The sequence below is a fragment of the Hemicordylus capensis genome, chromosome 11, assembly GCF_027244095.1.
Source record: "Hemicordylus capensis ecotype Gifberg chromosome 11, rHemCap1.1.pri, whole genome shotgun sequence".
Lineage (NCBI taxonomy): Eukaryota > Metazoa > Chordata > Lepidosauria > Squamata > Cordylidae > Hemicordylus > Hemicordylus capensis.
The window spans coordinates 27,020,679-27,034,104 of record NC_069667.1 but is presented as its reverse complement, the minus strand read 5'-3'; the positions used below and the strand labels follow the sequence as shown (position 1 = coordinate 27,034,104).

At 43.5% G+C, this 13,426-nt stretch overlaps 1 long non-coding RNA gene across 4 annotated transcripts in view; it reads left to right on the top strand.

Annotated features, from left to right (window-relative positions):
* LOC128335725 (uncharacterized) overlaps positions 1–13,426 on the top strand; it is a 399,851-nt gene that overhangs the window by 336,321 nt on the left and 50,104 nt on the right. Inside the window, exon 8 of one of the 4 annotated variants that reach the window (XR_008311700.1) lies at positions 142–250. The exons of the other annotated variants lie outside the window; for them this stretch is intronic. This is a non-coding gene — a long non-coding RNA (uncharacterized LOC128335725). The remainder of the gene's footprint in view (positions 1–141; positions 251–13,426) is intronic. 4 annotated transcript variants of the gene reach the window in all.

Below are 13,426 nucleotides of genomic sequence, written 5' to 3'. Positions count from 1 at the left end.
TTCCTAGCATATGCTTGGGAAGATCTTTGCCTTTTCTTTCCTCATCCTTCTTCTGTATTTTTAGCTTAACCTTTGTTTGTGATTCATTTACACTGAGCCGGCTTTCCTTTAACAGCATCATCTTAATCTCTTTTTATCAAGAAAATGTTTGACCTCGGAAAGCTTGCCTTGTTCGTCTTCATGCTTGAGGCTTACTGTGGATAAAGAACAGTGGGGAGGAAACGGGCTAATTTCCAGGTCTACCAGGCAGGTAAATTTCCACCACTGCTATTCCATGGCTATGTTTTTGATTACCACGATGGGGCCTGGGGCCAAAGGAGGGTAGAGATTGTTAGTGTTTAGTTATTGCCCATTGTCAATATGCTAAAATGAAGCTGGCTGGTGTCTCTGCTTTGCCAGAGTGGTAACAGTAAATGTCAGAGATAAGTCATTCATTGCTTTTAGTTTTAATATAAGAAATAAATCTGCCAAGTGCAGGAACACCCACTGTGAATTTTGATGGAACAAATTGGTTTTCTCTTAGCCATTCATGCTGCATTATCTCAAAGAACAGGCAACATGGGCATGCAGGCATTTTTTAAAAAAAAAAAAAAACACCAATGGCAAGCCAATTTAGCATTCCAGGCAATCAGGTATTGTCCACCCCATATCTTTGATTGACTGGCGATTGGTACAGTAGGTATTTGATTACACTCCCCTTGAACTCCTTAATCATTTTCTTCCTCTAGCAAAGGGCTGCATATTGCCAATTGGTACCATTGCTTTGATCATAAGAGGGAACAAAATCAATACAAAATTGCCTTCATCCTTTCTATTTTCTTATGCTCTGCCATTGCAGAATGTGCTGTACTCATTTTTATATCTGAAGATAAAACCTTTTATAATTAGGGATTATATCGTTATGAGCATCTGGAGGAAGGAGGAAGGATGCCAGGTGGTGCCAGTTCAGATCACAGAAAGTGTGGACAGGTCTGCCCTTCCCATTTTATGGAGCAGTGGTAGAAAGAGCACGTGTCAATATTGCTCACGAAACACGGATCCCCATATAAAAATTATATAATTTATGACTTGAATATAGAAGCTGCAAAAATGTGTATATATCTGTATATCTGTTCTTTAGTTTCTCTTACGAATAAGATGGTTATCATAGAGAATCTACAGCAATCTCTCAGGATTGGAAACTGAAACAGAAGGGGTATATGTTGGGATTTGCTCTAGCATTGTCTCTGTTCTTTGCATAGAACATGCTTGTCTATTTGAATGTATCATGTGTAATGGCTTGGAGGAGGAATCTCGGTTTGTTTTTCTGCTCCTTACTTGCTGTCTTGAGGTCAAACTGAGAGGTTCTCCCTCTCTCTGCATAGGCAACTGTTAGTCTGTTTATTGTTTCCTTAGCCTATGTGTTAGTTAGTCATAAATATCAAACTATTGTTTTTCAGTCAAAGTTGCTTCCTGTACTTATAGAGGATAAGTAATTTCTCTGCAGTAGTATAATCTTCTGAGATTATACCTGCTACTACCACACATGTGGGTCTAGCATAAAAAGCATGGGAACCAGGCTGCTTTTCCACTTTAGAATGATTGCTTTTCTCTTATGCAAATGTATGCAGATGCAATCAATTCATTGATAATTAGCTAAGAACACACATCCATTTGAGGATGTGAAGACAGGTCAGTAATAAAGCATCTGTTTTACATCCCCCTTTCAGTGCCTGGTATCAGGGAGGGCTGTCAACAAACCCTCTCTGAAACACTGGAGTGCCACTGGGATGGAGTGAGATGGACCAATGGGCTGAACCGAGGGGACTTGATTATTGGACAACATTGCCTTTTGATTCTAATCTGATCAGAACAGTGAACTCTTGCATCTGTCTTTAGACCACTGCCATGGTGTGTTTCATCTTATATCACACCCCTTTTCATTATGTTTGGTATTGTGAGACATCGAGGCTCTTTACACGATTAGTGTGAAGAGCTGTAAGGGGGTTTGTGGGAAGAGTGGGCTTAGCCTGCTCTCCCTGCAGACGATCAAGAGGCAGCTCTGGGCAGCAGGATTGGCTGGCCACATGACTGCCAGCTCCATCATGGAGCCGGCGGGGGCTGCGGGGATCGGGAGCTGTGCGGCCCCCAAAAGTTCCAGGATGCCCCACATGAGCACATGGGGCATCCTGGAGAGACCCCCCAAGCCTGGGAGGCTGCTTGCAGCCTCCCAGCGGGGGTCTCCTCTTGTGTCACTATGGCGCGGAGCCTCACCATGGCAGCACATGATTGGAAAAACTGGGTGAGCGGAGCGCTTGCTCCTCTAACCTGGACTAAGGGGAGGGCTACTTTGGCGGGCTAGCCGCCAGGGAACCACCAGGCTCACCCGCGAACCCACCGGTTCTCACAATGGGGAGAAACTGGGCTGGGCTTCTGTAGCCCAGTTTCCCCCCATCATGAGAATAGCCTCATCTTGTGATTGTTTTCAACAGGCAGGGTCATAATGTTACCCTCTAATATTACAGAGTAATGTTAGTTGGAAACCCAGCTTCAAAAAACCCAGCTGATGCCCAAATGTAGGGATGGATGGATGTCTCCATTCCTTCTGAATTTCACCATTTCCCTTTAATTTCCATTCTGCTATCTTCTAATATATATCCTCCGATCCCTCCATAATTTGTATTTAAATGCATTTCCCATGTATTTTCCTTTCCTTTTCATGAAATACACTGCAAAGTACACAGCTAAACACGTTGTTCTTGCAAATGTATGGAATGTATACAATTCATAGATCTCACTTGTTGGCATCCAGATTAATGATGCCCCAGTGGAAGAGCATTTTCTCTTGTGTGAGCCACGGGACATTTTTGGTGATCCCACCTTTCCCCTGAAGAAAATCGTGCTTTCCAAAATTATCTTCTGAGGGTTGGCACAGACTGGCTGCAGGAGCTCTGCTGGGTTCAGGGACATATTTTCAGGAGGCACAATCAGCTACAGAGGAAATGAAGGATCAACAGAGATCCACCCCTGCCCCCTGCCAGCCACATGGTGGAAAATACTCTTCTACCAGGATGACATTATTCTGGTTGTCAGCCACAATATTTTATAAAATCCAATCTACTTGGGAGCAGAAGGGTCCTGGAACCATCTATTCCATCATGTATTTCAGCAAGAAAGGAAATCTCTTGCACCCTTATACAAATATATATTTCAGCAAGTAAGTGCAGCAAGCTTGATAATGCAGATCATTAAAAATACTATACCATTTGAGAGAAGAAGAAGAAAGCGTTTCTGTTTCCAACAATTAGCACAGCCTGCAGGTTTATGAAGCCATGTGCCCCAATAAAGATGTTAACTGACTCTGAAGAATCTGTCTTGATTTCTAAATCATGGTAACAGCATATTGGAGCTTCCAGATTCAAAAAACCAAAAGGTTTTTTTCTCAAATAAATTAAGACAAAAGAGCAGAGCTGAACATAATTTTGGGACAAAATGTTATGACAGCTTTCTGGGCTGGTTATTATCTTCCCCATTTTTTATTTTTTATTTTTATTTTTTTATTTTTTGTGAATTGGCCTGTTTGGAATGATAAATGTAGTTAGTCTTCCATTTGTGTAACCATCATTGAGTGCATAAATATTTAACAGTGCTAAAGTTAGAATAAAGGCAGCTAATTAAACTGTGATAGCACAATTACTAAGATGAAACAAGTGAAGAAAGTTGGAGGCACAGTGGTATGCCTTTCCATGAGAGGTTCAAGCTGGCATGATTGGGAAGAAGGGTCACAGAAGATAATTTTGGATGGCAGAATAGCTGCATGTAAAGGTAATTTTATTAAAATTTAAAAAACACAGAAACCTTATTGCCTGTTTGCTTTATGATGTTTTAACCAATATGCAGCACAGTAGCTTAATTTGTAATGGTATGTTTTTCTTGATGCTTCATTTGTTTGCAGAGAGAGCAGAGAGCTGACCAAGAAAAGCTACTGGGGAGAACTTTGTTAAGGCCGAGTCTAGAGTATAGGATAGCCAGATGCATTTATTCCATCTTTTATGTGTTCCTTATGCAATTATGGTTACTGTTTTTCTTATTTAAGATCTTACAAAAGCCTAGTATTTGAATGTTACTATTTTTGCTCTAAGTTAAATTTTCACTCTTTTGTTTCAACAGTTGTCTTTGTCTGTATTCCCTCCCCCATGCTTAGGTTCCTCACCAATGGAAGGACCATGTAGTAGGGACAGCCAGTAAAAATAAAGAAATATACGGTGTGGCAATGGTAAAGTTTAGTTAGATCACGGCGCTGATTGAGCCTGGGCTGTAACCGCACCGTAGAACGGAATGACCAAATATTGCAGACAGATCTCCAATATCACATTTCAATGGTGTTAATTCATTTGTTCAGTTATGAGTAATCAAGGAGTGCTTCACACAGACGTATAGACGATGTGTTGATTTTCTAGCTGATTGTGTGAACTAACTTTACCCAAATGTCTATTGAAGAGGCTCTCCACATGAGCAGTATGGAGAGCCAGATGGGGCAAAGCCCGTTGCCCACCACACATGAGCACCCGTGGAGCCCTGGGCGGCCAAATCAGTCACTCACATGATTACTGGCTCCATTATGGAGCCGGTAGGGCCTGAGGGGATCGGGGACCACCCAGCCCCTAGAAGTCCCAGGATGCTCTGCGTGAGTGTGTGGGGTATCCTGGAGTGACCCCTGAGACTGGGAGGCTTGTTTTAGCCTCCTGCCGGGAGTCTAATTGTGAGTCACTGCAGCATCTCATGACCAGGTAAACAGGGTTCCACTAATCTCATTTAAGGGGAGGGGTATTTTTGGAGGCTTGCTGCCAGGAGCCGAGCAGCTCCTGCTGTTGAAGCCCACGACCGGGAGAAACTGGGCTAGGCTCCCTTAGCCCTATTTCTCCTGGTTGTGGAAATAGCCTCTGAAGACTTAGAAGCATAGGGATTCGCCATTTAGCAGAAATGGGAACCCATTAATGAGGAGTATTATATTATATGCAAATAAAGAAATTTGTTCTCAGACAAATACATCAGTGCCAGCATTGCACTGGAAGCAATATGAAAATTATACCCATATAATTTTATCTGTGATGGCTCATCCATGTGAACAAGTTAGTCCCTGATGCTGTTGTCGACAAGTACCAAATAGGAACCATGATCCAACCCCTCTATTGAGAAATCAAGTGGTTTATATGCATTTGGGAACTATTCCTATCAGTCCCTCTGATTATGGCAAGGCCCAATCTAGGTTTCAGGGCCTTCAGCAGACTGCCCTCCATAACACAGAAACATAGGAAGCTGCCATATACCGAGTTAGACCATTGGTCCATCTAGCTCTGTATTGTCTCTGTGGGGAGAGCTTAGCTCGCTCTCCCCACAGACGAGCAGCTGATTGTTTCTGGGAGGCTGGATCGGCCAACTGCACAACTACCGGTTCTGTCATGGAGCCGGTAGGGACTGCAGGGAACAGGGGCCACCCGGCCTCCTAGGGAGACCCCTGACACCGGGAGGCTCATCTTAGCCTCCCAGCGGGGTTCTCCTTGCAAGTCACCACAGCACGGAGCCACACCATGGCAACTCACAATCAGGAAATTGGGGTTAGCAGAGCACTCGCTCTGCTAACCCTATTTAAGGGGGAGGGTTTGCCCGTGAGCCTGGCTGTTTTCACAATGGAAGACAACCAGGCTGGGCTCCCGGTTTTTCCCCATCGTGAGAATAGCCTCATTGTCAGTCAATGTAGACAACATTGAGCTAGAACGGTCTGACCCAGGATAAGGCAGTTTCCTATGTTCTGATGCCGACCCTAATGGTGGACCATCATCCAAAGCTGACATTTTTATACTGTGACCAGCTTTGACCTTAATAGTGTGTCTTTCTGTGAACCAATGTTTCCAAACGCATACAATTCCATCCTTTCAATCTCTGTTAAATGGCAACAAATAAATACTAATCCTTTAATAGACACTTGATCAAATATCACAGCTTTTAAAAAAGAGTAAAACAAGCTCTTAAAAGTGTTACAATCCTGAATGGCCTTGTGAGCAGTATTTCAAGGAAGTGTTGCTTCTACTTGCAAATGATTCTGCTTATTAAGATGAAGGGCGGATAATCCCACTAACAGAACAATAAAGAGGTGCCATTTCTGCCAAATCACTTGCTGATCACTTGAGCTCTCTGAATGATGATGCGGTTCTTGCATACTCTGGGATATTCTCAGTATGGCTGAGGAGTGGGACAGACACCTCTTGATGGCCCCCTCTTGTTTTGGGGAAAACAAGCTTAAAAGGTGCACCACAAGTTCAGATTCTATTCCTATGCAGATATCCTATAGTTCCTATGCAGATATCCATACACAGACACAACTTCATGTCTGAATAGGGCTTGAGTCTTCTGAGATGTTAGGGCATCCAAGCCCAAAGTCAAAGAGAACTAAAGCTCCTCACAGTCACAGTGGCCAATAGCCAACGATGATGGTAGTTGCAGCCAACCACAGCTGGATGGTCAAGCTTGTGCAGCCCTTCTGTTGGGTTACCCACAAGAGATGAGGGAGTCCTGTTTTGTTGAAGCATTTAAGAAATTTCCAGGAAAAGTTTTCAAATGCCATGCAATTTCCCACAGGTATGTGTCCTTATAGCTTTAAATTGCTACCATGTAAAGTGGCATAAATATGGAAGATCCTATAGGAGCAAAATATTCAAGGAACGTTGATGGAAGCCAAACAGCTTGTGATGTTGTAGTGGCTGTGATGGTTCTTTCCATCCCTAGGGAACCAAGCACCACAGATGGACCAATAACACCCAAAGACCAGATCTACAGCACAGCTGCAAGGATTTTCCAAAGTGAGCAACAAGCTTTGATATTTCTGTGGAGTGCTCTTTAACTTAGCTGACCTGCTCTTCCATGGGACAAGTTTCACCTCTCACTGCCCTTGAACTCGCTAAGGAAAAAAAGATGAGATCATTTTAAGGACTTTACAATGCTGTGGAGAAGCAAAAAAACTAATGCATGTCCTTGTTCCTGTAAAGTCTAGTACTTTAAGGGAAAACACTTGGGAGAAAAAAGAACATTTTGTGAAAAGCAAGAGACATTGGAATGAATTCACCTCAAACACTTTCCCACAATGTCAAATGGTAGCTCTTTTTCCCCTCTAGGCAAAATCTGTTGTTTGCTTTAGTGTTCTTTCACATTGGAATTTGCCCAAAAAAAAAAATAAAAAAAATTACTAGGCTCATAGTAGAAAATGGCTCTTTTTGAAAGAAAGAAAGAAAGAAAGAAAGAAAGAAAGAAAGAAAGTATACTTCACTGGCCCTTCCTTATGCAAGGTAGCTGCCACATCTATACCATTCATATTTTTATGGGATGGAATCCACCTAGGGTTCTTCAAATGAGTTACTGAAGGCCAGGTGCAGGCCTAATTGCAGTGAGCAACAGAAGGATTGGGTGGTGACTCTTGCAGCTGTTCCTGCAGACATTCAAATATTTACGGCGTGAAAAAATGAGGAGATGAAAACTGAATTCTAGCTCTGCAAATGAATTCTGGCTCTGCAAAAATTTACTGTGAGCCTGCAAATGAATCTGAACATTGCTGTTTTGGCTTAGCCTTCAGCAAACTCTATACAGAGCAGAGAAGATAAAGTGGCTAAAATTTCCCAACTGGACAATGAGCCACATATTAAAATGGTGGCTCTCTTACATTTACCTGGGGGAGGACCCTGACCCTTTAAGACGGGGAACCATTTTCTTCTTCCATTTGCTACGTGCCTTTCTTTCTTCAATTGCTTGGGAAGGTACAAAGGTTTAAAGGCCTCCTTCTCACAAGCCACACTGGAACATATCAAGCAACCCTATAATGAACCAGACCAATGGCTCATACGGGCCAGTACGGCCCCTACTGACTGCCAGTGGCTGTCCATGGTCTCAGGAAGGGGTCTGTCCCATTGTCTGTCTACTTCTCATACTATTGCTCAGTGGCAATGCCGGGCAAGGAGTCTCGGACCTTCTGTGGTCTTCCTATTGGCCTTCCCCTGGGTGGGAGCCATCCATTGTTTTAGACTGCAGCTGAAGTGTGAGACACCTGAATTCCTTTACATTCGTTCATTCGTTCATTCATTTGCCTCGCCTCATTGAATTAAATCCCAGTGCAACTAGCAAAAAGATAAAATATACACTTAAAAAAACAACAAAAACACTTTTTAAAAAGTGTCTTGCAACTGGGATATCACAATAGTTATTTATGAATGTCCGTACATTGTTTTTTTTTTAATCATTGCATATCGAAAACTAGCTGTGCAGGAGGAAAAACCTACTGTCTGAGTCCCTGAAAAGCCACTGCCCATCAGTATAGACAGTAAAGGTAAAGTGTGCCGTCAAGTCAGTTTCGACTCCTGGCGCCCACAGAGTCCTATGGTTTTCTTTTGGTAGAATACAGGAGGGGTTTAGCATTGCCTTCTCCCACAAAGTATGAGATGATGCCTTTCAGCATCTACCTATATCACTGCTGCCTGATATAGGTGTTGTCCTTAGTCTGGGAAACATACCAGTGGGGATTCGAACCAGCAACCTCTGGCTTGCTATTCAAGTCATTTCCCCACTGCGCTACTTAAGATGGTCAAGGTGACAGTACTAAGCTAGAAAGACCAGCCATCTGACTTGGTGTATGGAAGCTTCCTAGGACTATGACCCTTGATTGCCAGGTATTTTCTACCATGTTATGAATGTCAGCAGGGCAAAAAGGTGTTTGATAAGTAATGACATTGTAACCCTTTTGCTAAAAGCTTCTCATGGGGTGCTCATGCGTTCATTTCATTCAAGACAGAGAACTGTAGGAAAGAAAGAATTGCCAAGGCAGTGAGAGAAACATTAAAAAGAACAGAAGCACATTTGAACTTGATAGCCATAATAGCGCCGTTCAGCTCTTGCCAAAAGTCATGTGTAATAGGAAAGCTGTTTTCCTTTGTGTCCACCTGCAAAGTCCTTACCTAGAGGAATATTAAGCAAAAGCATCCGTAATATTAGAATATGTTGTGTGTCTTAAAGGGAAAATGTAAACATGAGAAGAAAGTGGAAAGAATGCATTGTCTCAAACTGAAGACAACGGTAGTGTTCTAACATCCCTCCAGGGATCTGTGTGCTCATGTGAAGTGCCACCATTTGAAATAATTAATTGGCATTTGCGGCAGAGATGTTATCTTTTCCTTGTTAAGATGTTGTACACAGGAAAACATGGCTTTTTGGAAGCTCTGAAAAATCAACACCGATTCGACGGCACACTTTAGGGCTGGGTTAGGGAACACCTTGGTTTTTAAAAAGGGGGAATCCATGGGTTTCTTCCACTTTGGGGGGAAAGCCAGGAATCTGACAGCTGCAATTGTCCTTGAATGAGCAAATTCCATTTCTAGAGAACACAAGCTGAGCAGGATAGGTTATGCAAGGGGGGAAGCAATGCAAAAATCACAACTAATTAGGATTCCTGCAGGCTTTATCAACAGGTCTGCAAAATACAGTAATTAAGCTGTGACTGTGAAAACATGCCACTTTGATGTTTTTGAGAAGAGGCGAGCAAGCTTAAAATTACCCAGTTCGAAAATTATCACTTAAAATCTTCTTTATAATGATACATATAATGTATCTACTGCTGCAGCGCTTTTTGCAATTACTGCAATCAAAGCTAAGACTAATTTAATTTCTCAATAAACCATACAATACATTAACTTCCCGACTTCCATTCCTGCGGGCTTTTTAGGCTACAGTGGAAAGAGATGGTGAGAATGAAAATTTATTCCCTTGCTGGAGCAGAAATATTTATTTTTGGTGTGTGATCTAGAAGTATGTGTGGGAAAAGTCATAATATGCAATGGGTTTGCATCAATCTATTTGAGTTTATTGCCAGTGTCATAAAATGTGCCCCATTTCTGTGCAGAAAAAGAAAATAAATGCTCTTGGAGAATTTAATAATTAGTCTTCTTGAGTCAGCAATCATAAAATGATTCTGAAGGAGCAGAGCAGTTTGGTTTCTCTTGAGGGTCTACTTAAAAGATCTAATATCAGGAGACTGGCATTTATTTTTGACACATTCTGTAGTATGCAGAGATAGGACAGAGAAAAATCGCAACTATCAAACTGGCATCTCCAAGATAGGGCTGAGAGAGATTCCTGCCTGCAACCTTGGAGAAGGGGCTGCCCGTCTGTGAAGACAATACTGAGCTAGACGAACCGAGGGTCTGACTCAGTATATGGCAGCTTCCTATGTTCCTATTTTATTGGATGTACTGGGACTTAACTACATCACAGTAAGTTGTTCTATTGGTTTCAAGAAGACTTGGTTAAAACTAAGACCTTTATCTGCGGTGTGATGGAATGGGACTGTAGCTCAATGTCAGAGCATGCAGAGAAGATCCCAGGTTTGTTCCCTGGAAGCATCTCCAGATGGACTGGGAAAGAGCCTTGCTTGAAATCTTGAAAAGCTGCTGTAGCCAATACTGAGCTACATGGAGTGATGGTCCGACTCAGGAGAAGGTAGCTTCTCGCGTACAGAGCTTTCTAGCTCTCAGTTGTAGCTGATCCATCCATTGTCTTCTTAGTGAAATAATACATAGAACATTCCTCCACTATTGCCCTAAGTAGCATGATTTGTTATGTCATACATTTGCATGCACACTGAGCACTTACCCCCTAAACTAAGAAGAAGGCTGTGTCAGGCGCCCGGAGCTTTTCCCAGACAGTAGGTTTCACCATGGGTTTTCTGTGAGGCTTTACTGCGAGTTCAAAGTTGCCCCTAAAACCCAACACAAAAAGTGGATTTTTTTTACCCCAGATATAAAGCAGGCTACACTCTAACGCACAATGGAAAACCCCAATTGTGTGCGAAGTGCTCCCTGATACCTCGCAAGGTAAAAGTAAAGTGTGCCATCAAGTCAATTTTGACTCCTGGCACCCAGAGAGCCCTGTGGTTTTCTTTGGTAGAATGCAGGCGGGGTTGACCATGGCCTCCTCCTGCGCAGTGTATCGCTGCTGCCCGATATAGTACCAGCGGGGATTCGAATCGGCAACCTTCTGCTTGTTAGTCAAGCATTTCCTTGCTGCGCCACTTACGGTGACTATAGCTTGCAAGGGCTTTGGGGCAAATTTGGCTGATATGTAAACCCACACCCTCCAATCTGGAAGAGATGCGAGCTAAAAGCCAGTTGTTTCCTGCACATCCAAGCTGGCGTCTCTGAGGCCAGGCAGTCAACCACGTTGCTTTTGCATCATTGCATATACAGTGCTCATCACAGACCAATCATACCCGTATAGGTGAATGTGGGTGGGCAAGGGATCAGTCGATACATGTGTCTGCAATGTAGCTCACGGAAAACAAACTCCAAAGACACAGTTAGCAACTTAATGGGTCTTCATCTTGTATCTCCAAGAGCCCTCTGGATTTTTTTTTCATTACTTGTAGCAGTTCTTATCATACTTCAAATATAGAGCTAATTAGAGAAGATATTAAGAAAAGCTGCCTCTCAGAGACTCTTGGCTCTCAGCTATTATAGCCACCTATCATGAGGCATTATTACGCTATCAGCCTAATAACGAATGTATCATAAAGTAACTATCCTATTCCCAGGCCTCAAGATACTTGGTAGGTGTAAGGGAATTCTTAAGCTGCATTGCCATCTGTTGGTGTCCACATGGCACTGCAGCATTCAATAATTTACACACACACAGAGAGAGAGAGAGAGAGAGAGAGAGAGACCACATTTATACATTCAGTAATTTGATGACTGATTGGTCAGTTAGTGTACTTATTAGCGATGTGTTTATTTATGTTGGGTACTATTTATTTATTTATATGCTTGTTTATTTATTATATTTGTACATGCCCCAAACTTCTGCATCTGGGCAGTTTACAACAACATTAAAAAACATTAAACATTAAACAACATTAAAAAAGCACAAGTCTAGTTAAAAATCTTGGCTAAATAAATGTGTCTTTAAGGGTTTTTTAAAAGTTGTCTAAAGTGGGGAGGCTCTTATTTCAGCAGGGAGTGCATTCCAGAGTCTCGGGGTGGCAACAAAGAAATCCCTTTCCTGTGTAGCCACCAGATGAGCTGGTGGTAACCGCAGATGGACCTCTCCAATGGGTGGTGGGGCTCCTAGTTAAGAAGACTTTCTCTTAAATACCACGGGCCTACACAGCTTAGGACTTTATAGGTATTAGATCTTTATACCTGTATTTTGTCCAGAAACTTATTGGTAGGCAGTATAGCCACCTAATGGTGCCACGGGGAAATGACTTGACTAGCAAGCCAGAGGTTGCCAGTTTGAATGCCCGCTGGTATGTTCCCCAAACTATATTGGGCCGCAGTGATGCTGCCCTGAGCTGGCCTGCAGTTGCCCAACATGTTGTAGGTTAGGAACTTGCCCCTGGGGCTGGGTTGGGTAGCTAGTTCTTAGTACCCAGACTGTAGGAGTGTGTGTGCAGAGCCAATCCTCTTTTGTTGTTTGATGCTGATGTTGAATAATAAAGCTGTGGCCCTTTTCTTTCCAACTAAACATTCTATCGTCATGGGTGTGGGTGCAATCACTCTTTCAGGCTTTTCACATGAGCAGACCCCCCCCCCAGGTAGGGCCGCTTGTGTGGAAGACCAGGATAATGCACAATTATGCCCCTCCAGGTAGCCCAAGGTTTTCTCCGCCCTCTTAGCAAGGTCAGGAAGGGCATGGACACACCTCTCCTCCCTGGACCCTGGCCATGTGTCTGCCCAGCCTTCCTGGAGAGCCAGTCGGCTAAAGTGCCCGGCTGTGGGGAAATTGCCAATGCACTGCACTCCTTGAGTGGTGCATTGTGGGATTTCTGGAAGCCAGGCAGTGGCAACCATGTGCCCAGCCAAGCAGTGAGGTGAGAGGATTGCTGCAGTCATGTTGGGGAAGGGAGGTATAATCCTGCCTTCTCCCAGCCCTCCCTAGCCACTAGGGATGTTGGCTTGTTGTTTCGCAAAAAGGTCGATGCTGCAGCTGCCAGCAAGGAAAAGGAGTGTTGCTGTGTAAATCAGTTGTGAGAGATCTGAATGGAAGAACCGCCCTGCTGGATGAGGCCCAAGGCCTATCTAGTCCAGCATCGTTTTCTACACAGTGGCCCACCAGAAACCTCTGGGAATCCCTCCTCCAGCTCCCCATAGGAAAGGGGAAAGCAGCATGTTAGGAACATGCATGTCTCTGGGCCTGAGGCCCGAGACTTTCTGCTGCCCATCAGAGCCTCCGAATGTGCAGGTACCTGCTGTAGTCAGTTCCACCCCAAGCAGGAGAGGAGAGCTGGTCTGGTGGTCGCAAGCATGACTTGTCCCCTTAGCAAAGCAGGGTCCGCCCTGGTTGCATTTGAATGGGAGACTTGATGTGTGAGCCCTGTAAGATATTCCCCTCAGGAGATGGAGCCACTCTGGGAAGA